Source organism: Pollicipes pollicipes, unplaced genomic scaffold (genome assembly GCF_011947565.3).
Source record: "Pollicipes pollicipes isolate AB1234 unplaced genomic scaffold, Ppol_2.1 Scaffold_4881;HRSCAF=5763_pilon_pilon_pilon, whole genome shotgun sequence".
NCBI classification, from domain to species: domain Eukaryota; kingdom Metazoa; phylum Arthropoda; class Thecostraca; order Pollicipedomorpha; family Pollicipedidae; genus Pollicipes; species Pollicipes pollicipes.
In genome coordinates, this window is record NW_023596576.1 from 49,764,055 (window position 1) to 49,788,844 (window position 24,790).

General features: G+C 52.8%; 1 protein-coding gene and 1 long non-coding RNA gene across 2 annotated transcripts in view; both read left to right on the forward strand.

The window, feature by feature from the left end:
• LOC119099669 (protein lev-9) overlaps positions 1–24,790 on the forward strand; it is a gene marked incomplete at its 3' end in the record, with an annotated part of 101,599 nt that overhangs the window by 45,277 nt on the left and 31,532 nt on the right.
• On the forward strand, positions 9,973–13,463 carry LOC119099673 (uncharacterized). Its single transcript, XR_005094402.1, has 3 exons — positions 9,973–10,131; positions 12,890–12,992; positions 13,373–13,463. It is a non-coding gene; the product is annotated as an uncharacterized LOC119099673 (long non-coding RNA).

The following is a 24,790-nucleotide window of genomic DNA, read 5'->3' on the forward strand; positions in this document are numbered from 1 at the left end:
TCTCTCTCCTCTCTCTCTCTCTCGCTCTCTCTCTCTCTCTCTCTCTCTTCTCTCTCTCTCTCTCTCTCTCTCTCTCTCCCCCCCCTCGCTCTCTCTCTCTCTCTCTCTTCTCTCTCTATATAATATATATATATTATATATATATATATATATACCATATATAACCTCCATCTACGAGCTTGAAGGAGATCATAGATCAATACATTCCTTATGAACATTGGACTCAGGTGCGTCGACAATGTATCATCGCCAAGGAAATGGATCGGCATCTCATCCTTAGCTATCAGCTACCTCGTCATTGAAGCAAAGAACCTTGACTTTCACCCGATATCCGCCCCAATATCAGACAGAGCCATCCCCTCCCTCCGCGACACCATACTCTTTGTCATCACGCCTCTCACCCAACCAATGTGGGTGCTCCGTTACACCCAGGATGTCTTGCTGTTGTTCCAAGACTTTTGGTTTTAGTCTAGGCTCCTAATGGAGCCGGTTTCGGCATTCCAGTGAGGCTTCCGTCCCAGGTCTCCAGTGCAGCGGTCTTCCCTCCGTCCCAGGTCCTCGGTGTTGCAGCCTTTCGTCCCAGGTGTCCAGCGCAGCAGTCTCGATGTCCTTCCCTCTCCGTGTCGTTCGGCCCGCGACCGGGGCCGCAGTCCGGGGTTCCATGACCTCAGGCGCCGCCGGCTGTCCAGCTGTTGACATCCGCGGCAATCATGCTGGCCAGCCATTTTCGGTGACCGTAATAATGTGTTTGCTTGGTCACTGAGCTCGGCACCAGCTGCCCCTGCGTGTCCCCGCCTACCAAAACAGGTGGTCATGCCCGATAAGTGGTTGGCTTTGATTCCTCATGCCGCTTTATCATCTAGGACTTTTGAATATTTTATGAACAAGGCACATAAATCCTTATTGTCCTTTGTTTTATTTTGTGAACATTCTTTCCCTTCTGCAATCGCATTCATATTTATTTCTCTCTGCTTCTCCTTGCAACTTGACCACGCCCTGTTCGTCAGCTCCATCTCCTCTGCCACATTAAAGAAGCACCTGCGTGTCCGTCAGCTCTCCCGTATTTATCCCCATTCTTCCCTGTCTATTGTTGATCTGCACGGCTAACCTTTTCTCTGCCGACAACCCCACTCCCATTACTCGCCGCACGCCCCCACCCTCGATCGCCGGCAAGTCCGGGTGAGGCCCGGCCGCCGCCCCCGTATCGGCACTCCTATGTCGAGATTTCCCGCGCTGATCGCAACGGGTGGAGGAGCCGGAGCTCCCACCAAGCCTCCACTGGCTCTGTATGCCGGCCCTGGGTTATGACAGACGAGACACTGCGGGCCAAGTTAGCCGGCGCGGAGCTTCCGGTCCGTGGGCGGTGACAGGCGAGGGAGGGGGTGGGGGTGGGGTGGGAGGGGCGGGGAGGCGACCCGGACAGACGAGCAGTCGTCGTCGCGCTCGCACCGCGTCATCACTCCGTGGACCGCATCACGCCGCTCGCCTTGTAGTGAATAAAACATAAACTCCGCAAGCGCCGCTCCCGCGCGGGGGACGGCGCCGGATAAGCACGAGCGTGGCGGGTCTTAGAAACACTCTGCCTGAGGTGAACCCACATTGCAATTCATATGCGAGGCGTCCGTTTACGTGCGGTGCAGCTCAAAGGAGAAAGTGCGCGCTGCTATTTCTCCTGAGTGGAAGTATGGCTGGGCTGCCTGATATGCCCCGCCGCTAGCCCCCTCACCCGATGTCTATCAGCGTAGCGATGTCAGCGTCCCGCCGTCGTCGGACTCGGCATTACGACATCATTAGCGTCCATATCAGTCTGACCTCAGTGGGCGGGGCTCGCCCTCCAGCGGACGTTGACCGCGGGGATCGCCCCCGACGCTCCTCAGCCGGCCGCGCGACACGCCGTCAGAGGAGCGTCCGACACCCGTCCGGCAGTGTCACTGACACCGTTCGGTCGTCAGTTCAGCCGACAGCAGCCAGCACCCGTCCGGCAGTGTCACTGACACCGTTCGGTCGTCATTTGAGCGGGCAGCAGCCGGCGGGCCCGCAGTCTCCCGATCGATCCGCCAGCGCGGCGCGCATCGCCAGCCCGAACGCCTCTCGGGCAGCGAGGCGGTGGATACGACCGCTCGCAGAGGGCGAAATTGGGTGCGACCGCTCGGAGAAGGGTGACTTGGACGGCACCGCTTGGAGATGGGTGTTTTGGACACCACCGCTTGACTTGGATACGACCGGTCGGCGATGGGCGACTTGGATACGACCACCCGCAGCTGAGTGGCATACATCGGGGGACGGATACGACCACTTCGGGCGGTGTGTCTCGCACCAGAACTCAGCCATTCACAGATGGTCTTGAACAAACTGCACAGGGGCGGTGCGGACGCGACAGTTCAGGGGCGCGGGGGGGGGGGACTGTCCATGACTGCTTCCGCTCAACAGAAGAGGTGACATGGACACGGCCGTCTATGGTCAGTTGACCCGACCGCAGCCCCCCAGTGGGGGACGACCCGGATGACACCACCTAGTGGGATGTGTCCGAGGAATAACCGGCGGATGGCCCTGACCCTATGCTAGGACTCGGAGCGGCCATCTGTTGGGCGGCGCATCCGAGCCCTCCCGCGAGGCTCATTGTTCCCGGGTGTGCCGGTGATCCGGTGGGGACCAGGAGCGCCGCCTCTGGACGGAGGCGCCGAACAGACAACCCAGTGACGTCGGCGCCCTTGTTCTGATGATGCAGCACTGGCGTCACGCGCGTGCAACGGAACATTGATGTTTGACATCTTGTATTGGCTTGATAGCAGGAGTGGCAATTATCCGTGAATATCTTTCGACGCCGACAATGAGGTGCAATTCTTTGCTGCAGCAATGGTCTCGCGGTCATCAGCATCATTCATGTTGATGGTACGCCATACATGAACAAAGACCTGCGTTCAGAGTTGATAGAGCTGTACTGCTGCTGTCATGCCTGTCATTCAGACGTAACTCAAAGTCATTGAGGGCCGTCTGCACGCCCTCTGTCAGCCGCTCGGTATGTCGCCTGAACCGGCAGCGTGAGCCGACTGCAATGGTCAAGTACCATTCAGCGTTGATAACCTCGGGTGAATATTATCCAGCTTCTCTTTAGCACAAAGGCCCCATAATGACTGGATTGTGCTCTGAAGCACAACTAAGAGCTCGCCGGAGGGGCCCCATTAACCGGAAGTGCCTCATCCGAGCACCCACCTCCACAGCTACACGGATGCCGCGCGCGTCCGTGATTGTGAGGACAACAAAGGACTCATGTCTGTGAAATGCCCATCCACGCTGCAGTGCGCCGACCAGCCAACAACACACAAACGGTCCGCACCTCGTGGACCAGCTCGCCTCGCGGCCACGAGCCATTTTCCATGTCCGCGCCGCTGCAAGCCCGCTGCACGCGACCGTAGCTCCGGCCCCTGTGCGGCGCGGCACGTCCGGCCGTATGCATACGGCCATCGGTCTGGGCCGGCGGCCGCGGCGCTGGCAGCGGCGATGAATCGACACCACATCGACGCCGGTAATGGCCGGCCGGCGCTGGCTGACCCCGTGAGATTCCGGACCCCGCGCGCGTCGGGAGGCCAGGAGGCGGCAACAGCTGGCAGTGCGGAGCTGGACGGACCCACCCGCGTCGCCGGGTGATGGAGCTGTACTGACCCTGCATGTCACCGGGTGGAGCCGGACGGGCGCCTCTGTACCGCCGGGTGGGGCCACACAGGCTCCTCTGTATCACCGGGTGGAGCCGCGCGGAATCCTCTGTATCACCGGGTGGAGCCGGACGGACTCCTCTGTATCACCGGGTGGAGCCACACAGGCTCTTCTGTATCACCGGGTGGAGCCGCGCGGAATCCTCTGTATCACCGGGTGGAGCCATACGGGCTCCTCTGTATCACCGGGTAGAGCCGGACGGGCGCCTCTGTACCGCCGGGTGGGGCCACACAGGCTCCTCTGTATCGCCGGGTGGAGCCAGACGGGCGCCTCTGCAGCGCCGGGTGGAACCGGACGGGCTCCGCTGTATCGCCGGGTAGAGCCGGATGGGCGCCTCTGTACCGCTGGATGGAGCCGGATGGACTCCTCTGAATCACCGGGTGGAGCCGCACGGAATCCTCTGTATCACCGGGTGGAGCCGGACGGACTCCTCTGTATCACCGGGTGGAGCCGTACGGACTCCTCTGTATCACCGGGTGGAGCCACACAGGCTCCTCTGTATCACCGGGTGGAGCCGCGCGGAATCCTCTGTATCACCGGGTGGAGCCATACGGGCTCCTCCGTATCACCGGGTGGAGCCGGACGGGCTCCGCTGTATCGCCGGGTAGAGCCGGATGGGCGCCTCTGTACCGCTGGATGGAGCCGGACGGACTCCTCTGTATCACCGGGTGGAGCCGCACGGAATCCTCTGTATCACCGGGTGGAGCCGGACGGACTCCTCTGTATCACCGGGTAGAGCCGTACGGACTCCTCTGTATCACCGGGTGGATCCACACAGGCTCCTCTGTATCGCCGGGTGGAGCCGCGCGGAATCCTCTGTATCACCGGGTGGAGCCGCGCGGAATCCTCTGTATCACCGGGTGGAGCAGGACGGACTCCTCTGTATCACCGGGTGGAGCCGCGCGGAATCCTCTGTATCACCGGGTGGAGCCATACGGGCTCCTCTGTATCACCGGGTGGAGCCACACAGGCTCCTCTGTATCACCGGGTGGAGCCGTACGGGCCCCTCTGTATCACCGGGTGGAGCCGTACGGGCTCCTTTCTCTCAGGACTGACGGGTCCCTTCTGTCCGGCGTTGACCGGCGAGCGCCGTTCTCCGCCGGCGACACTCGAGCCTCGGCCGGCCGACGTACCGTGGGAGCCGCCCCGGCGGCGGCGGCCGGCCGCCTACAGAGGCTCCATCGGCGCAGCGGCAGGCTTGAGAGCGTGACGCACCGATCATGTCAGGCGGCTGGGAGTGCGGATATGCCACACGAGCCGCAAGCTAAAGCTATTCGTGGGCTAAAGCACGGCTTTGGCGCGATTGCCGATATTATGGTATGGGGAGGCTGACGCCAGGAGTCTGGTCCCGTCATTCGTTACAAAATGCCTTTTTGATTTGGTTGGCGAATATTGAATAACGCTTCGGCGCTAATTGAGCGCATCACACAAGCGATTTGCTACGGGTTTCCCCGCCCGGAAACGGCCTCTGTTGGATGGAGTCTGAACCCGAGCTTAAGTGGTTGAACTCAGTCGTGAAATGGCTGCGGATTTGTTATCCGTGATTTGTCATGGGCCTCCGCCTCCGCCGGATGGATCCTGATGACGGGCGTGCCGATGCTGGATCCGGTCCCACGGACTGAAAGCAGTCCGCCGTAGAGAACTGCGCGAGCTGAGCAAGATCATGGATCCACCTATGGGATAGGTAGCGGGATGGGATGGGTATGCATTATGGAAGCAACACGGGTATGGGTACGGGTAAAAAAACATGAAATTTCAGATGATGAATAGGTGGATATCTGGGATAAGAGCTCAAGCTATGCAGCACTTGCTGTGTGAGTCCGGACCCCTACCATGCGACCATGAAATTCTGGGTCAAGGACAGAGTTTGATGACGGAAGTTTCCCGTGCTGCAATGCTCGTCACGGTCCGTTCTGCCCTCTGACGTCACCTGACGTTGGCCGCAACCACTGCCACGGGCCGAAGGTCATTATCTGTCAAGGGTAAGAAAGATACCTAATGAATTACGACACAATGCCACTGCTTGTGCTTTTTCAGTCATAATTAGTTTGATTCAAGTTGCTTCTAACTTACCAGCGCCATCGGTGGTGCACCAGCAATTAGTTTGTGTCTGAACTTACTTTAAACGTTCTCGAAATTTCAGTCTAAAGTGATGGAAAACGCGGGCGGATGGGCAATGGGTGGAAACATGTCATTAGAAAAAGTAGCGAGTGGGTCTGGACACAGCTCCACGGGTGGCGTCCCACCCGTCACGGCCTCTAGTCCTCATCGACCGCCGCGGGCAGGGCGGGGACGGGCAGGGGGAGGGGGCGTGCGAACGAAATGAGAGGGCCTCCCCGGCCGACTGGGACGTCTCTGCCGTTTGGCATCGGAGGCGACGACGACGTGGCGTGCCGAGGGCCGCGGCGCCGGGCCAGTTTGCCCGGTCGATCGGGCTGACTGATTGCCGCAGCCCCGATGGCGCCATCGGTGTTGTGGCCGGCGGCGTCACGGCGGCACGGGTCAGCGGCCGCCCGGCCAGCGCCGCCACACCGCGACGCTGGTGAGGCCGGCTCGCGGGCCGCCACACCGCGACGCTGGCGAGGCCGGCTCGCGGACCGCCACACCGCGACGCTGGCGAGGCCGGCTCGCGGACCGCCACACCGCGACGCTGGTGAGGCCGGCTCGCGGACCGCCACACCGCGACGCTAGTGAGGCCGGCTCGCGGACCGCCACACCGCGACGCTGGTGAGGCCGGCTCGCGGTCCGCCACATCGTGAGAGACCCTGGTTACCGGTGATGTCGATCTGACGCAATAGTAGCTGTTTTGGTACCTTTGAAATAAAGCAGTACAGCCAACGCATCGTTGGAATGCATACGGAATTAGTCTGGGCAATGTACCAGCTCACCAGCCGTGCCACATTACAATATAGCATTATGGAGATGAGTATCGCGCTTTTTGTGGACTTTCGACAATCGTACCGGCACAACGTCGAATGCTATGCGCCATTAAATGAGGTGTGTGGACTTGGTCAGAGCATCGTGAGTTAGCTTATTCCTTGAACGGTGGCAAACAGAAACACCGCTGTGAGTAGTGGTCTTGTTGCGTAACTTCACTTCACGGTATGCTGATGGCTTTGAAATTACTGCGCCTTTCATTTGCATCTGAATGAGAGTCGGAAGTGTTGGTTTATTCCTCAGAAGGAATGATCTTGCTGCAGTGGAATAAACTGACAACTAATTTAGGTAAATGGCTGACGATGACTAAAGACACTTTGTCGGACAAATCGTAGTTATTCCAGCTGCTATGCTGCGACTGGCGAGCACAGCTGGTACCCCCGGCACGGCATTGGGCACCGCCGCTTACTGTCAAACTCTTAGTAGGGCCACTGGCCTTCCTTAGGCTCCGCGTCACGCCAGCTTCCGTCATGGCTGGATGGCTCATGTTTGACAATGCTGAACTGCAGCTTGCAGTCCAGCATGCTGCAGTCCTGCTCAGTCGTTGCCAGTCTGCAGCGACTGAATAGGCGACGCCATGACAAGGCGGATCAGAACAGCGTGGAACACAATGCTGCAAACGTTATTTGGGTGGAAAAAGCGTTGTGAGACATTCAATTCAGCTTCGTTCGCCCGCCCCGATCACAAGATATTGCCTACAGCTTTGGCGTGGTCGGTGTGTGCTTCTCAGTCTTGATGCTTTTTATCAGTGTAGCACACGAATGGTGCTCGTTGCGGAACTACATTTTTCAAGTAGCCCCATTGATTGAGTCACTCGCTGTCACAAACAGCTAACAAAAGACAGTTTTATAAAGAAATTTTATTTATTTTTTTCCTGTATACAACAGTATATTTCTGCATCGTGCTGGAATTACAACAGGTGTATGCTAAGCGATGCACTCGCTCACACTGGTGTGAGCCAACCAGCTAGAGACCTTTACGGATATGGCTTCCTTTACCCAATCCACCCGCTATCCATGGGGACGTGTCCGTATGTGGCTAACCATGTGTCCGCATGCGGCTAACCATGTGTCCGTGTGTGGCTAACCATGTGTCCGTATGTGGCTAACCATGGGCCTGGGGGTGCCCACGCGCCATCCACTCATAATCAGCTGTTTGCATCCATTACCCACTCGTTGTTGATCTAAATGATGGTGATTTTTAGGAAAGGCTACATTCATACTTTCTCTTTTACGTTGATAGTTATAGAAGTAGAGTGCGTGGAGCTCATCACGCCTAAAAACAACCCAAGCAATAAAACTGTCGTATTTCTTGAAGCATCGACCGCAACAATCATAAGCGTCTTACCGATACCCGTACCCATACCCGTGGTTTTTCCAAAGTCTATACACAGGTCAACCCGTCACCCACTCTATACGGGTACCCATAGATTTTCCCAACCGGCGCAGTCCTCTACTACCAGCAGATGCCGTGTAAATAGGAGCCTCAGCAGCCCGGTCACTGACGGGCCCATTATCGAGCTCGGCATCGGTCGACGGGCGTCTGGCTGGCGCCCACACCGCCGCGGCCGTCAGCATAGCACAGCGGAATCCAATGTCCGGTGATGACGTCACCGTCCGGAGGCGCTCCCGGTGCCGGGGCGGCGGCGGCGGCGGCGGCGGGCCCGCCCTCCATTCAGTCCGGCCGGCCGACCGGTTAACCGCGCCGTCTCGCGCGGCCCGTCGCTGGGCCGCGTTGATGGAGCCGGCGCGGCGGCCTCTTCACGGCCGGATTACGCGGTCAGAATGGGAGGAGAGAAGTCGGCCGGATTACGCCGTCAGAAAGAGAGGAGTGCGGTTGGCCGGCGGCGCTCTTTGATCGGCACCAGGCGCGCCGCCCGGTGGAGCGACGTGGCGGCCTTGTGCGGACCGGCGGCACGCTTTGCGCTGCCACCACCACCATTGGCCAGGTGTAAAAACATTGCTCCGGTCTCAATTTTGCCAGCCTTTCAGGCAGATGACGGTTAATCATCAGGGCAAAAAGTAGTCCAAGGGCAGTCAAATGTCACCGCGCGATTATCAAAATGTCGTCGAAAATCCGGGGCGGAACCAGGAAACGTCTTTTGAGCGTGCTGTCTGCCTTTGAAAGAGGTGGGGTCGCTCTGCCGTGATTAATTTCGTTATTGATCCTCGACCTCGTCAAATGGGACATCCCGGTTTTCCGCCCCATGACTGTGGATCTGAGCCGTATGCCACTTCGTCATTTTCCTTAAAGCTTAACTGCCAATAAACTGATACCAACTGCTTGGATGTCCAAAGCTGCCAGGCCATCCATTTCAATTTAGTACGGCGGCGTCTGTCCCTCGCTCATTCGATTGTCTCAGGCTTTGCTGCTTCGTTAGTTAGGTGCTCGGGACTTAGTTCCTGGTACTCTGGTCAGACGCTGGCATATGCAGCGAAAGCGCATTTCGTCCCGCCTAAATCACCGCACAACATTTTTGTCCCCGTAGTTGGGTACAGCTTTAAATGGTGATTATTGCGATTCAATTCGCGCATGGATATCAGCATGTCGTCTGTTACGTTATGTCATAATTATGACATATGATGGGTTTGGCAGTCGTTGCAGGTTACTGACACCATCATATCTGTGTTCGAAGTACCGCTTTGAACCATTAATCCATTACTTGAAATAAATGATCCAAATCTAATTTTGTTCTTGGCCGTTTCAGGCCATCTCCACTTAACAATTAATGGCAAAAGAATGCAGGCTCAAGAAATATTGTATAATGGCTTTCGCTAATGGAACCAGCCATGAATAAAACATCAAGGGCAATTTCTACGGGTCTTGACATATGAAGCTTTACATTAGCTCCGCCGTAAAGTTTCGATTTAAGTCAGATTCTTGCTGCAAACATGTAGATGCAGCGCAAATCGATGCAATCATCTTGTTTCTCAGAGGGGCTGAAATTAACTCAGAGTAGATGTTAATCGTATGCGACATTCAACAAAACGATGCTCTCATTTCAAATAATTATCCAACCAAAACTTCAATTTTGGCATCAAATGTTTAGAGCAGCCTTAAAGCACTTAGTGGCAGAACCCCAAAGGCCCAGAGGCGTACATGCGGTTGGGACGGCGCCGGACAAAACTGCGTTTCATTCGAATTAAAGGCGTGGTCATAGAGCCCCTCAACTTGATGGAACAGCCGGCTCCAACTAGTTCACGGATACATCATATCTGCCCACTTAAATAGAGCCGCCAATAAAACGGCATCACGCGCGGCCGCGCCCACACCTCTTCCAAGTCGCTGCCTTACCAGCCTGGTGTCGCCTTTGCAGAGGGCTGGGGCCCCAAGCCGAACGAGACGTACACAGAGGTGGTGCCGTCGCTGGTGCCGGCGCGGACGCCGCGGCCGCCCATCGCGGCCGACGGCGACGACAGCTACGTGTTCCCCGACACGGACGGCAACTGCCCGCGCGACGAGGACGCAGCCAAGTTCCAGGTAAGTAGGGACCGAGGTGCTCGGTCAGCCGGCCGAGCCAGGCCTCAAGGCCAGGTCAAGACTGAAGACCAAATCAGGTCAGTTCCAAAGTTCAAGCTAGGCTTTCCAGGTCAGGGCAGATCCCGAGGCTGAACCAGGTCCCAAAGCTAGGTCAGATCCTAAGATAAGTTCAGGTCTCAACACCAGCTGAGGTCCCATGGCCAAGTCAGGTCTCAAGGCCAAAATAGGTCAAGTTCCAAGATCAAGTCAGGTTTAAAGGTTAGGTCAGGCCTCAATATCAGGTCAGGTCTCAGGTCACGACAGGTCTCAAGGTCAGGTCAGTTGGCGAGGAGCTGGAGATTCGGAAAGCCGGGCGAAGTCGCTCCGGGTCCGCTCGGCAACCGCGCCAGGTATGTACAAAGGCCAAGTGAGACGGCCGAGCCGGGTCTCAGGGTCAGGTCAGGCAATCATGTCAGTTGCCAGGGCCTGCACGCTCGCCTGGCCCAGTCTCAGGGCCAGGTTAGTCCGTCGGCGGGGTGGGCGAAGCCACTTCGCTGCGCCGGGTCTTGGGGTCAGACTGGTAAGCTTTCTTGGACCTGAAAACCAATCAGCTGCGTTCGTTACCAAGGGCAGCCATCCTCCTGGGCCTCAAGGGCAAAACAAATGGCGGGGTCATGATGCCAATGTCAAAGGGCCGCGTCAGGCCCTCGTGCCATTTCCAGTTGTCAAGGCAAGTTTATCAGCCTCAGCAGGTCGCCAAACCAGGATTGTCTGGTCCAGTCCGCTTAAACTGGTGAGTCTGGCCTGGTCTGATTTGTTGGATGATGCCGCACACTACGCTCATTTGTAAGAGATCCTGCCAATCTTATGGACAAAGGAACACCGCTAAACAAAATGCAACCGGATAGGCCCAGTGTATGATAAGCACCATGATCTGCTTCCGACGATATCACAAGAGGCAGTGGAGCACTTCTTCAAAAGCCTGTCCAATTTAGCGTAAATGGCGGTTGTGCTGACATGACATGAAAAAAACACTAAGGAGACGAGAGGAGATTTTTGGAAGAGTAAGGAAAGTGAAGGAGCTTTTCACTGTTCAGCGTCCCAACTCATTTTGCCAATTTGCCGTCCTGCGCCAAAACTGTCTGCTCTCCTTCTCATTCCGCGTTTAGCTAGCATTTGATGATGCTTGCCACAATTTCAAGGCATTATCACGAACCGAAAGCTTGTTAAGCTGTCGAAACGTGAAGCAGCTGGGCAACGGATTTCTTACAAATCTACTCACACCGGTGCCAGATCTGGTCACAAAGTTGAACCGCCGACTCTAGGCTACGAAGACTTATGATTTGCAGGAAGCGGTTAAATTTGTGATATCACTATATGATATTGTCCCGGAGTAGTGACAACAATGAAATCAGCGCTTGTTCAAACAGCCAATTCAACTCCCATGACACAACATTTCAAGTTTCTTAACATTTTAAGTTTTTATGCCCATTTCAAAAGAAGACACAGCTTAAGTTTCCATGCACAGTCCATGAAGTTCAACCAGGTTTTCTCGAGCGCTTGTGAAAAGCATGCAAAAAGCTTAAAAGGGGGCGAGTACCCCGTTCTGTCTCTCGTAAACACGCCACTGCTGACTCATATGACTACGAACCACGCATAGAGGATACCCTAGAGAGGCAGCCTTGTGTGGTACGCGGCGAGTGAGCCGTTAACAGAGGTGAGAGCCATCAGCTGTCATCACGTAGGAGATGTAAAAAACAAAGCGAATGGGGCAGGCGCCTTTGACAGCACATAGCAGGGATCGACCAATTTGTTGGAAAGTCTGGCTTCCATGCGAATTCAGTGAGCGGAGGTCTACTGCCGTCCACTTATGCAGTACTCACCCACTTATTCACAAAAAGAGTTGCCTGCAGATTGTCGGCTGTGACTACGATCCTCCCTGACGCCTACAGCAGACATCGTTGATTTTTAAACATAATGGTTTGGCAATTCTGGCCAAAGGATTTCGAAAAACTCAACTGATTAAGATGGATATAAGTCGCAATGTGCAGGACTAGATTCCAATGTCAACTTCGCCTCCCAATTTTTACGCTGTAGGTCTCGGCGCCTCATATTTTACATCAGTTTCGGAAAAGGTGACATTGGCAGTTTGCTGCCGATTACTGACATCTCTACGGATCGGGAACTTTGAGACCTGTCAGTGAGCTGTAGTGAGTGTATTCCCCTACATCTTGCAGGCTGGATCACGCCTTCGTCTGTTCTTCTGCCTGCTCATCTGTGGCATTAGTCTTTAAAAAACGCCCTAAAACGTGCGGATCCGTGGTGTGTGCAGGAGAGTCACACGACAGCGCGCACACATAGCCACACTTGTACCGGGCGCCTATTTTCTTCTCCGTCAGAACCTGTTATTTTCGTGTCGCTGTGGCGCCAAGTCGCTGAGATCTGACTTCGTTCCGACTAGGACTTCTCAGCCTTCCCTGAAACTGGAAAACTTAACGTCCTCTGCGTTCATTGCACGGGGAAGTGGATTTGTAGCGGTGTTACGTTGTTGCCGCGAAATCTGCATGACTGATTCGGCTGGACATAAATCCCTACCGACCGAAAAGATGCATCTTGAAAGCAAGCCTTCGGAGAACGACTGCGGCGGATGATCTCACAAGTGTCTGCCGGGCGCGGTGTTGACCAGGACAGCAATATAGTCGAGCGGGCGTGGCCGCCGCGCCTCAGTGTGGCCCTCTGCTGCGCCAGAGTGTCAGTCACGCCGTCACTCTTGCCACAGGGCCGCGTGTGCATGAAGAAGTGTGAGACCGACGCCAACTGCCTCAGCGCCAACCGCAAGTGCGTCTGCGACGGCGTCTGCGGAATGTCCTGCGTGAAACAGGGTGGGTTCACAGCTGCTGGCCGCGTGTCTAATGGCGTGTTTAAAGCATGTTTGATTCTTATTTAGCATTGATTAAACTTCCTTTGTCTGAAGGCACTGATCTAAGGCACCGGTGCGTTGTTTCCTTAGAAGCCGACCATATGTGGCGCCGCCCTCGCGCTCTGATCGGCCTCAATCCTTTTTGGTTAGTGAATTTCCAGCGAATATTTTGTCAGCATCGTGCCTCCGTATGGGTTCGCCCGGTTCGTAATCTTGTGGACGATTTTCGGCGAAGTGGGATTACTCTGTGGTGCTCGGGGCTTGGATGGGATTTCCAGACTTCCGCTCGGGAATTTTCCAGCCGCAGGCGGGTCAAATATTGACGACGGGCTAATTTTTCAGACAAAGAGTGTCCGAAGCTAAAGCCGCCCGACTTTGGCCGAATGAAGCTGAACGAGAGGACGTACGGAGCGACAGCAAAATACGCCTGCAGGGAGGTAGGAGCCATTCTTGCAGCGGGTAAACCCTGACGTCTGTGTCACAACATTGACAGGTCTGAGGGGCTGAACAGCTGCAACTAGGTACTCCCTTTCTGCACTGTTTGACCCAAATGACATAGAAAGGGTGTTATTTATTCTATGAAACTGGCATACCAGTGGCTGTGCGACAATGCTTATCCAGGTCGGGGAAGTGCTTATAAGTAAAAGGAAATAACCGAAATCTCTCGGCAATGAGCCATCAGCTTCCATTATGTTGCTAATTCATTTGTGTGCCACATTCTAGCTGCTGACTAGAATGCACCATTTCAGAGCACATTTGCATCGGTCCCACTATCTTTTAAAAGCTCAGTTGCATAACTCCATGCATCTTTGCTAACTGATGAATGGCGAATTCATACCTCTGGCAGCATGTCACAGCTGGTTGTAAAGGAAAGAAGTCAAACGCCATGCAAGCCAAGGCCAATGGCACACACACACGCAAACGCACACACCACACCACACACATACACACGCACACACGCACACACACGCACACACACATATATATATATATATATATTATATATATATATATATATATATATATATATATATATATTATATATATATATATATATATATATATATATATCTATATATATGCATGTGTATATGTGTGTTCCAATTTTCATCCCACCAATATTATATATCTATATATATATATCTATTCTATCTCTATCTCTCTCTCTCTCTCTCTCTCTCTCTCTCTCTCTCTCTCTCTCCTCTCTCTCTCTTCTCTCTCTCTCTCTCTTCTCTCTCTCTCTCTCTCTCTCTCTCTCTCTCTCTCTCTCTCTCTCTCTCTCTCTCTCTCTCTCTCTCTCTCTCTCCTCTCTCTCTCTCTCTCTCTTCTCTCTCTCTCTCTCTCTCTCTCTCTCTCTCTCTCTAAAAGCAGGAGGTAACCGGATGTATTATGAATATTTTGAACGGAAAGTGTTGTGGGAGGAATATGGAATCTAAATTAGGGTAAAATATGACGTCTACCGTGGTGCGTCGGCATTCTCAAAACAACAGTGCAACTCTGGAATTCGGCAATTTCAGAGTCATCTAATTTATCTTTGAGTCAGTCCTGTCCCCACACATCATGTCCCCAAATGTTTTTACCCAGATGTTTTTTTATTCAGCTGAGCGCGTGTGATATACATCACCCTATCTTCTATGTTGGTTGGCTTTTCGAGCCAAAGTTGGTTGGTGGTTAAATTCCACAGGCATCCGTCGCCTTGTAGGGGCATGACCCCCTGTCTACCTTAATTTTGAGTAAAATAGATGACACACTTTCGTATCGTAACGCCGCTGTCGAGAGGCCACACAGCAATCGACCTGCTCGTGGCCCATGGTCCATGGCCCGCTGCATTATTCAATTTTCAGGGCGTGTCAACTGCAATGAGACCCATGATCTGGCACATAATCAACAACAAGACATTGTGCTATCAGGAGCAAAGCCTGTGAGCTCTGGCTGGACACCAAAAAAAAACACATGCTAGCACGCATGCATGCCAAGAACGGCGGCCTGTCCCAGGCGTCGTGTTTTCGAGAGCCAACATCTGGCTGATTGTTGCCGACTCTCCAGGGCCCGGCATCCTCATTAAGTTAAGCGCTCTCCTGGGCGCCCGGCCATTCACTTGTCCCGGCCGGTGCGGTCCCAGAGGAGCGGCCGGCCCCATTACCATGGCGCTCACGTGCGGCCGTCACCTGCGGCGATCCAGCCCCGGCGCGGCCCGCCCGGTCCCGCTGTTGTCCTGAGGCCCGTCGGCGGCGCCGCTGCGCGCCTCCCGCTGCACCCGGCTCCCTGTGACCCACATGAGGCTAATGGAGGTCGGGGCGGTGAGGGCACGGCGGTGGCGGATCTGTGTCAGGCGGCGCGTGCCCCCGGGCCGTCGGGGTCTCGGTCAGGCTCGGGTGATCGGCGATCGGACGGGGAGGCCAGGGAGAGGAAGGTGGGGAGGGGAGGCGGCAACGGGCATGGAGAGCTTTCGATAAGTGTGGGATGACATAGAATGTATTTCTGGTCATGTAATGCAGTCTTGGTGTACTTCGACAAGTACAAATCCGGCAGCAATGTTTTTGAAAGACGTCGGCTTGGCCGCATTTTGAGATTTCAGTTGCGTGGCAGGATAATGCTTGAATTAGTGCTTTGGCCTGGCATAACTGGCAGAACATTTAACGACCCATACAGTTCGTTTGCATCACTTTCCTAGCGTATGCTCATTTTCTTTCTCCTCTAAGCATTTGAAACATCTGCGCAACAGTTGTCTCAGACTAAACAAGCACGCCCAAAACTTTCTGCGCGTCCGGCACTGAATCTACGTGACGTCACGTCGAATTTTTGTGTTCGGCTCTCAGCGAACGGCAAAAATGGCCGATAACACCGGCTCTGTGTGACATCAGGTATGTTTTGTGCCTTCGGGTTAAATTGATCGCGCCCTTGCACTTGGTGGCATAGTGGCTTAGACTGCCTGTTTTTGCATGCAATCTTGGATGCAATAAAGCAACAAAGTAAGTCGTTAGACGGGAGGAAATGAAAAGATTGGATTATTAAGGTGTCGTTTAATAACTCCAGGTGAACAGCTTACTTAAGATGTATCGACATCATCCACATCTGTTTTGGGATTCTGACGTGTTACGTAAGTATTTCCCATCGCGATTCTTCAGGGGTGGGGAAGGACTAGGGCATCCCTGTGCAGATAACTGGGCTACATCCGCACAAATCCGCGCCGAGCGCAGGACCAGAGCACAAGCATCACCAGCCTCAAGATTCCGAGCGTTCGCCGGGCAGCTTGGGGTGGGCTAGGGAGTCGTTGGCGAAGTCTCGTGGTGGCTGCCCACATCCACCAATAGCTGGAGTCTGACCGGGCAAATGGGTCCACATGGGAGGACAGCGTGCCGGGGACGGGGAGGGGAAGGGGAGCAGCTACCGGGTTCGCGGTGATGTTACTGGTCATGCTGCCAAAACATCACTGGGATCAATAATAATTCTTAGCAGCCGAGGGCTGGATAACTGTTGAAATTCGCAGAATTTGTATAAGGGCAGTTCCTTTTTTGATGCAATGGTCGTATCAAAAATGATCTTGGACAAGGCTGGCCAACGTTAAACAGCAGGACATCATGTGTATTTGGAGCATTTGTTAAGACTAGCTCTCGGGCGCTCCTCTTAACAGAGCTGGTGTTTTGACGGAAGCGCCTCTTAATGCTACGCAGCTCTTAACAATACTTTGTCCACAAACAGCTGAAACTAGGAGGGGCCAAGCAGCAGCAAAAAAAGCAAATGCAAAAAAAAAACCAGATAGGATGCCGACATGCCAGCCTTCAACAGCGTATGATGTTTGGAAAACATCAGGGTTGTATCAGGATGTGCCGTTTTACTCGTTCGCCATCCTACGTGCATATCTCGGAGGAAACACTTTAGCAGGGGCGCATTCACAGTTTTCCGTCGAAAGGGCATGATATGCACAACGCATTCTCCGTCAATGCGTGGGAAAAGTTCAGAGGAGCCGTCCGTGCTCCTGCGCTACACCTGTCCCCGTGATCTCCCTACACCCCTGGCGAACCAGTCCTACCGCGTTCAGGTTGGCCGTCGAAACCACAAGCGCTGTGACAAAGCTCACACCTAAAAACGGCATGTCCTGCCACAGCATGCAATGTGTCGTAACCTTTGTTCACGCCGTGGACCGCACGTGCCACGCCTCGTAATGCCACTCACCTCCGAGTAGTAGCGTAGCCAAAGGGCGGGGGCTTTGAAGTCATGACCTCCTCCCTGGTGATGACGGGGACCTCGATGCATTTTGGTTGCTTGGATATCCGTTTCAGACACTCGTATGTCTTATGTTCATGTCGTATGTTTTGAAACCTTGACCTGATTATATGTGCAGTGTTGGAAGTTTTGAGAACTTCCGCAGTCTTGATTTATACCTTTGCACTGCAACGTGCGCCGCCGTCGCAGCGGACCGTGCAACGTCGGTCGATAGCGTTTTGTTTCCTTTCAGCATTTGCCTACGAATGCTTACGTTTGCATAAACGTTGCAACTGTAGCCCACCAGTTGATACTCTGACGCTTATGCTGGCACTGCATGGAAATGAGATAGCTGTGTTTACCGGCCTTTCGGCGAAAAAGGCACACAACAAAGCCACTGCTTTCTTTATTGAATAGAAAGTTTTGCAACGCGAACTGCAAGCTGGCATCAGGATTTCAAGTCAATAATGCTGCTAGCAATATTCAGCTTCATGGCTTTGCATTTCACGTGCCTACAAAATGTTGACACTATCCACACAATATTCGACAATACTGAAAATGCCGTGCACATGTGGCGGACACATGCAGAAAGGCGAAAATTAAATAATCTGAATGTGTTTTGCACGAGGTGTCGATATCGACTCGCGCTATCCAAAGATTCCTGCGTGCTCTGCTTGGCTACCCACCGTTATTTTGTCACAGATGTGCAATTTCATTAGCTTGGACACTGTCATCACCTGGTACGGCCACAGGCCTATGTGAAGTACACTGGCATGCAATCGTACCATCCGAACAATGCTGGCGCCAGACATCCAGCGAATCTGACCAGGCTCAAAATGCAGTCGGGATTCACGGCGGTTCGGCGACCTCGAATGAATCTATTGGTTTCACGGATTAATCCTTATTAGACTGGGACGAAACGGTACGGGGAAGTAACTGGCTGCGTCTCGGGCCCAGGCTCAAGTCCAAGTGAGCGCAAAAAGGTCCAGTCTAAAATAATACAACAATAAGCAATCTAAGCATCCAATCAATAGCATATGCCAATTTTTAGAACCACTCACTCTTTCCTTGCCTCCCAGTTCCCCCAGTCTCGATTTAGCTTCTCCCCTGCTCTGTTCACTTCACATTGGTCAACAATCACTGATCAAACACGCATTACGTTTGGACAGCTCCGATCTTCTCTCGGCCATTCAATCATGGCCACGGACCACGAGTTCTGAAACTGAGCCGTCGAGATATGCCCGACAAGTCGAAATGCACTGTGGGCTGGGGCTCAAGTAAGGCAGACACGGAATACAGAGCTGACATGCACAAGTCCCGTTCCAAACCAAATGCATGTGGGAATACTTCTTGCATGCATGCTGTGTAGTCTAGTTTTCAGTAAAATATTCATTGTGGCCGCTGCAACGATGATGTCTACGAAATGGAATGTTGAACACCGACAAGAACTCGGACTCAATGTCCCACGTGAGTCAGACTCGGACTCATGCGGGGAAATTACCGCGATCAGGCTTGGACTCCATGCCTTAGCAATCTGAGTATAGACTGGGATTCATCCAGTGTTGAAAGGAACTCGGACTGCCTCCGGGTAATGAGAACATAGACTAGAACACAGGGGTCTTCTTACTCGACCAATGTCTGGCTATCGCACATCCTGCACAGGTACTTATCGTAAACCCTGCTGGGCTTAAAAGTGGTAAACTGGACACGCAAAATTTTCGCGACTTCCACCTTTTGCCTCCCCCTCTCGCCTGGGCTGCCTCAATGAGACAACAATGCTGTACAGTTCCCCTCGCTCTCACACGTCGCCACGAGTGACCTTCGACTGACCTCTGGCTCGGCAGGGGTTCCAGCTGGCGGGCCGGGCACTCGCCTCCGCCAGGACAGCACAGAGCGCAGGCCGCCACCAGTGACCTCTGACTGACATCTGACCCGGCAGGGGTTCCGGCTGGTGGGTCCGGGCACCCGCCTCTGCCAAGCAGACGGCGCTGGTCGGGCCTTGACCCCGTCTGCAAGGAGCTTAACAAGGACGGTAAGTTGGCGGCCGTGTCGTGCCGGTCGTCCTCAGGGGTGCTCAAGCTCATCTCATTACAGCGCCATGCGGTGTCTTGAGCGCCTCCGCCGCCTCCGCCCCGTCGTCAGGATTAAGCGCGTACTTCACCAGGCCGCCCCCATAACCGGCCTTGGACCTTGGTTGGACCTGTTCGCAGCTTTGCGGGCCATGACATCCTGTTTGCGCATGTGTGTAGGGCGACGTGAAAAGACTGACGACAGAGCATGTAGCCACGAACTATTTCGGCGACATGCAGTTGTACTGATGACGCTATTTTGACATGCATTTCTTCATTGCGTCTGCTTATCGAAGATAGCCTGAATCCAGCGTTTGGGATTGTTCACGACTCATGTATTTTCGCTGTGCCAGGTGTAGTGAATCCAGCTACAAAAGACACGTTTATTAAGAAAAATATCGTTGCTGCTTAATCCATTAAACATGATCCGGCGTGATCATGTTTAACGCGTACGCAGTGCATTGGACAGGATTTAATTGGATTGGACAGTACGCAGGCGGCATGTGACGGGATTTAAGATTTGCACTGCAACCCATAAACATTGAGCTCATTTGTTCAATCCAGATAGATTCCAGCTACCCCTATACTTTTTGGCTTACTATTCAGTCCAAAATCGCAAACCCCCGGCGTCTACAGCACACTACTCTTCCATGGTTACACAATGAAGTGATGCACGTATGATATCTCTCATCTGTGGCCCAGAAAGTGGGCCGAAACTCTACCTGCTGTTGTTAAAAAAACACCTGAGCAACCATCTTGCTGACGGATTGATGCTCTCCGCTCTCTTATGCAGTCTCTCAAGCAAAATGTTACTTCGACTAGGGTAAATAACTGATAGACCTCGCAAACGCATGTTATGCAGTTCGTTGCCACGTTAGTACAAACATGCAATCAATTGTGTTCGATTCAAAAGCTTTGCCCAGTCTCTCTGCCTGCTCGTCTTGTTTAGTGCCACAATGAATCCAACCTCACTGTTGGTCTCCCAGCGCCGAGGAAACTTCTTTGCGACGGTAGTTGTGAATACCTCATGACAGTTTTAAGCTCTTCGCACCAGATGTGGCGAATTGTCCATGGGCGCTTCAGCTGGTCACATATGAAACCGTACAAAATAGCGGTTCTCGTAAACTATACAAGTTGCGGTCATGCCAGATGGGAAATAATGTCTATAAAACCGGATGGAGTTGAAATGAGGGCGAGGTTAGATCTTGAATTTCAGACGGAAGAAAGGAAAAGTGTTTGAAAGTGAAAAGTAAATACCAAAATGAGAAAAATTGTCCTGGACGGCATCAAACTTGGTCAGAGAAATGTCACTGAACGCCAGCGCAGGCGTCGCTTGGCTGTTCTGACAAGATAAGCGTGCTAAACATGAATTCAAGCTTATAAAGCAGCTACGACCTGGTGGAAGCTATGATGTACAATCAGCTGCGCGCTCGGCCAAATTCTCGCAGGGATCCGCCGGCGCGTGCAATCTGTGATGCGTCAGGTCGGGGTGTGCGGGCCAAGCCTGGTGAACACTAGTCCCAGCCCGTTTCGCGAGACCTGATCACGGTATGACAACGAAACAAAGGGGTCTGGAGAGTCTTTATGTGAATGTACCGACTGTCGGTTAAGGTAGCCGAATATTCTTAAGATGAAAAAAATAATCCGAATATTTTGAACGGATGGATTTTTAATATCAGAGTTCACGCTAAATATTGTTTGTTGTGTGATCCCTGACCCCAACCATCCGACCGTTCAAATCCAGGTCAACGGCAGAGTCTGATGCGAGCGTTTTGCGTACCGCAATGCTCGGCACAGTCCGTCCTGCCCTCTGACGTCATCTGCATTTAAGCGCTGCCGCTGCCACCGGCCGCGGGCTATACCAGTCAAGAACAAATAGCAAGCATATAAAGAGACTCGAACTCACCCCGCCACGTGTGAATGGACCGGAATTCGTGCGCTCCAACCAACTGAGCCATCGGCGTGGAATATATATATATATATATATATATATATATATATATATCTATATCTATATCTATATCTATATCTATATCTATATCTATATCTATATCTATATATATCTATATGTCTATATATATATATATATATCGGTTGCATGCCATTCCTTCAAAATTTCTTTATTTTATAAACACATTTGACCTAGCTTGACGTTGGATGACGTAGTTTCTTAAATACCCTACGCCTTTTCGGGCAGCAAAGCATCATCTTGAGCACCGGACCGACCACGGCATGATCAAGATGTTGCGTTCCTGCCGAGGTCAGTCAATCACCCAATTTGGGGCGCTGGCACACGGTAGAGGTCACTCGAGCCCATCGGCCGAGTGTAATGTTTGAATGATGCTTTGCGTGTTGTGGAAGACAAGGCAGATAAATGTAGCTCAATAGCACTGCACCCCGGGCTTCAAATACAGCTATGGTGGTTGTAGTCGGTTTTCCAGTCAGCATAGAGGCCACTGTGAGAAATGGTGGTTTGAGGTTGCCAAGGAGACTTAGCTAGTGGAAAGTTAGTGGAGAAGGTTACCACAGCTTACGGCTATGTCCCAAATACGGCGGCGTACAACATTTAGACGTGACGCCTTATCATGGAACTGTGTCGTAATGTCGCATACTGTCTATGTGGGGTTTACATTCAGACTGTTTGCCACGCATAACTATACGAATAATGTCAGAGACTGTTCTCGCCGTCAAAATCACCGCTTGTCTTCAACAACATTTCATTGCCAAACCCGAATCGGTTTGACCATCCCACTGTGACAGCACAAGCCAATTTCATAGCTGTTTATCCGGGACCTTAAATCCCCGACAAAGGATTCCATACATCATACGAATATTGTGATATTACAGCCAAATTGATTGTAGAGGACATTTCTGTCATTCCTATAAAAAGTTGAACAAGCAATGGCCTGCAAAAGGCCCAACACTTAGTCCAAAAATATGCGTACAAATTTTAGTCCTGTGTCTTGTGTCTAGTCTTTAGTCCTGTGTCTTGACCCCCAGGCTCTGGCCCACCTTCGATACAGTACATGGTTCCGGTTCAGTTATACTGACGGCATCAAATGAGGCAAAAGTTGCAGGTCAGATTGTCAAATGAAGAATGAAACAGTAACAGTGTATAAGCATACACTTTCCCTTGATCCAAACCTTAACCTAATCTGGCAGTCTCTGACGTCCTGCTGAACGAGCACTGGAGTAACTATCGCAAGGAAGGGTGTTTGTAAGGCCTGCGCAAAGTTTGGCCACCGATATATTATCGCGTGCAACTTAGCCTAGGGTCATCCATGCTAATCAAACGAAGCCAAACGGAACCGTAACGAACCGACAACAAAACCCTCACCTAACCCACACAACCCATCGCAAGCCAGTAAGTGCCGCAATGCCCACTTACATTACTGAAACGAAGTCAGAACTGTCTCTCGCACAACGCGCCATTTGCTATTGAAAAGTGTGGCTCCGCCATGGGTGATGACGGATTCAAAGTCAAAGTTTGATCCAGTCTTAAGTGCCGGGAATCATTTAATTCATGTCGCAGTGAGATATCATGGAGGGAAGTCGTAACCTTAGCCCATATTCTTTAATCGCCGTGAACTGGTCCAAATCTGTTCACCTATCATATGAACCGCTTTACCTGGCTCTGAGTTACGAAAGATCACCAGCTCGAGTTTGAGTCCAAGCGTGCTCTGACTCAGACCCTGCCTGCCACACGCGTGGTCAGCGGGCTCATCCGCCGCTGCACCCCACCCGGCATTCTTCGAGAGCGCGAGCCGCCATCAGCCTTTCGCGGCGACGCCTGCAGCACCTCACGCCACGAAATTTCCTAGACTGGCTTGTCTGATCAGACCAAATGAACTCCGCAGTGCTCGGGTCAATCAGAACAACGCTGGCCTGGCTCCACGCCAGGGGCACCTCTGACAGATTACTTCGCGTGGGACCGGCCCAGCTGTGTGTAGTGAACTATGCTTTATTTAAAAACAATGAGAAAAGCATAGCATTGTGCATCAATGCAGATGCAGAGGAACAGGACATATGCAGGAACGGCCCGCTCCACCAGCAACGACAGCCTGGGCCGCCAGACGGGCTGGACCGACAGGTGACCTAGGCCGTCAAGCCCGACAAGTGTCCACCTCCGCGCCGCCTGGCAGGCGGACGCGAGGTGAATACACCACCCGACACCTTGGATACTGGACACTCCAGAGGCTCCTCGCGACACCCCGGACGCCCGCCCGACACTACGGACGCTCCGCCGGGCACTCCGGACATTCCGGACACGGCATGGGCGCCGATTCATTTCCGCCGCCTTAGCCTAACAATTCGTCTCTCGGGCGATTTAATTAGTTGCCAATGCGAGGGACGCAGCTGCCAGGAACGACGCCGGCCGCCTTGATTGGCAGCGTGTCGCATGAACTGGGCTCCGAGGACCTGGGCGTGAGAGCTGTCAAACGCTCGAGAACGGAAAGCGCGCCATTCAGTTGGAGTTATTGTCTTCACGCGCAATGGCACCTGCGCAGTGTGTAATTTCAACGCAGTTTCAACATTTGCTTTGGCCGCCGACACCAATGTGTATGTGCCGTTACCATTTCTTTGCAGGTTTTTCAAATCTAGGAATGCATAGCATGTTGTGTGATCACCCGCTGATTCCTCTGTCTCTTTTGGGCGGGTTTACTGTTTACGACGCAATATTTTGGCAAAATTGTGACCTTGTCTTTAAAACTGTGCACTGCAGGAACCATTATTTCCCCGCGTAGCAGCACAGCAGTACTGCCGTAACGTTCTGAATCAGTGGGCAGGAGATCCCTTACAAAATTAGTTATATCCCGTTGCCTTCTATTTGTGATTGTGGTACCTGTTGCCTTCGATAATCGAAAAGTTTCCTTCGTTCTAAAAGTTGTTACACTGAACGAGTTCTTTGATGTGGTCGGGTCTTATATCCGATTTTTATGTCAAGGAATCGGTTTGCTCAGAACTATTTTAATATCGTCCATATCTGAACGCTGAAGGGTTTGATGCAGCCATACGGATGATGCTTAAAATGGTCATCTTGATTATAAGAACCTGGGTACGTGCAGCTGCAAATACTAGTGGTGAAGTTCGCCGGATAATTTGAGGTGTCATTTCCCCGGAGCCAATTGAGCAACCGCATGAAATGCATCCATCGATTAGAGCTGCCGCAAAAGCAAGACTTTGGGCGCGCATTTTCGCATAGTGCTATATTAATGCGGCGTTGGTGTCGGGCCCATCCCGTTTTCTGCACATTCCCGCCGATGAATTATGACACTTAACGGCCCTTTGTTGTGCGTGGCTGTCACTTTTATATGGGTATCATAGCAAGGTCTGGTGCGCATGAAATGATTACACGACATTCTTTTAGGAAGACAGGCGAGCTCCGCAGGCATCCGTCTTTGGGCGCACTATACATGCAGAGCATGGTTACGACGCCGGGCGGGAACACATCCTCGGCTCAGTTCAGCACAACCATCCAACCTTG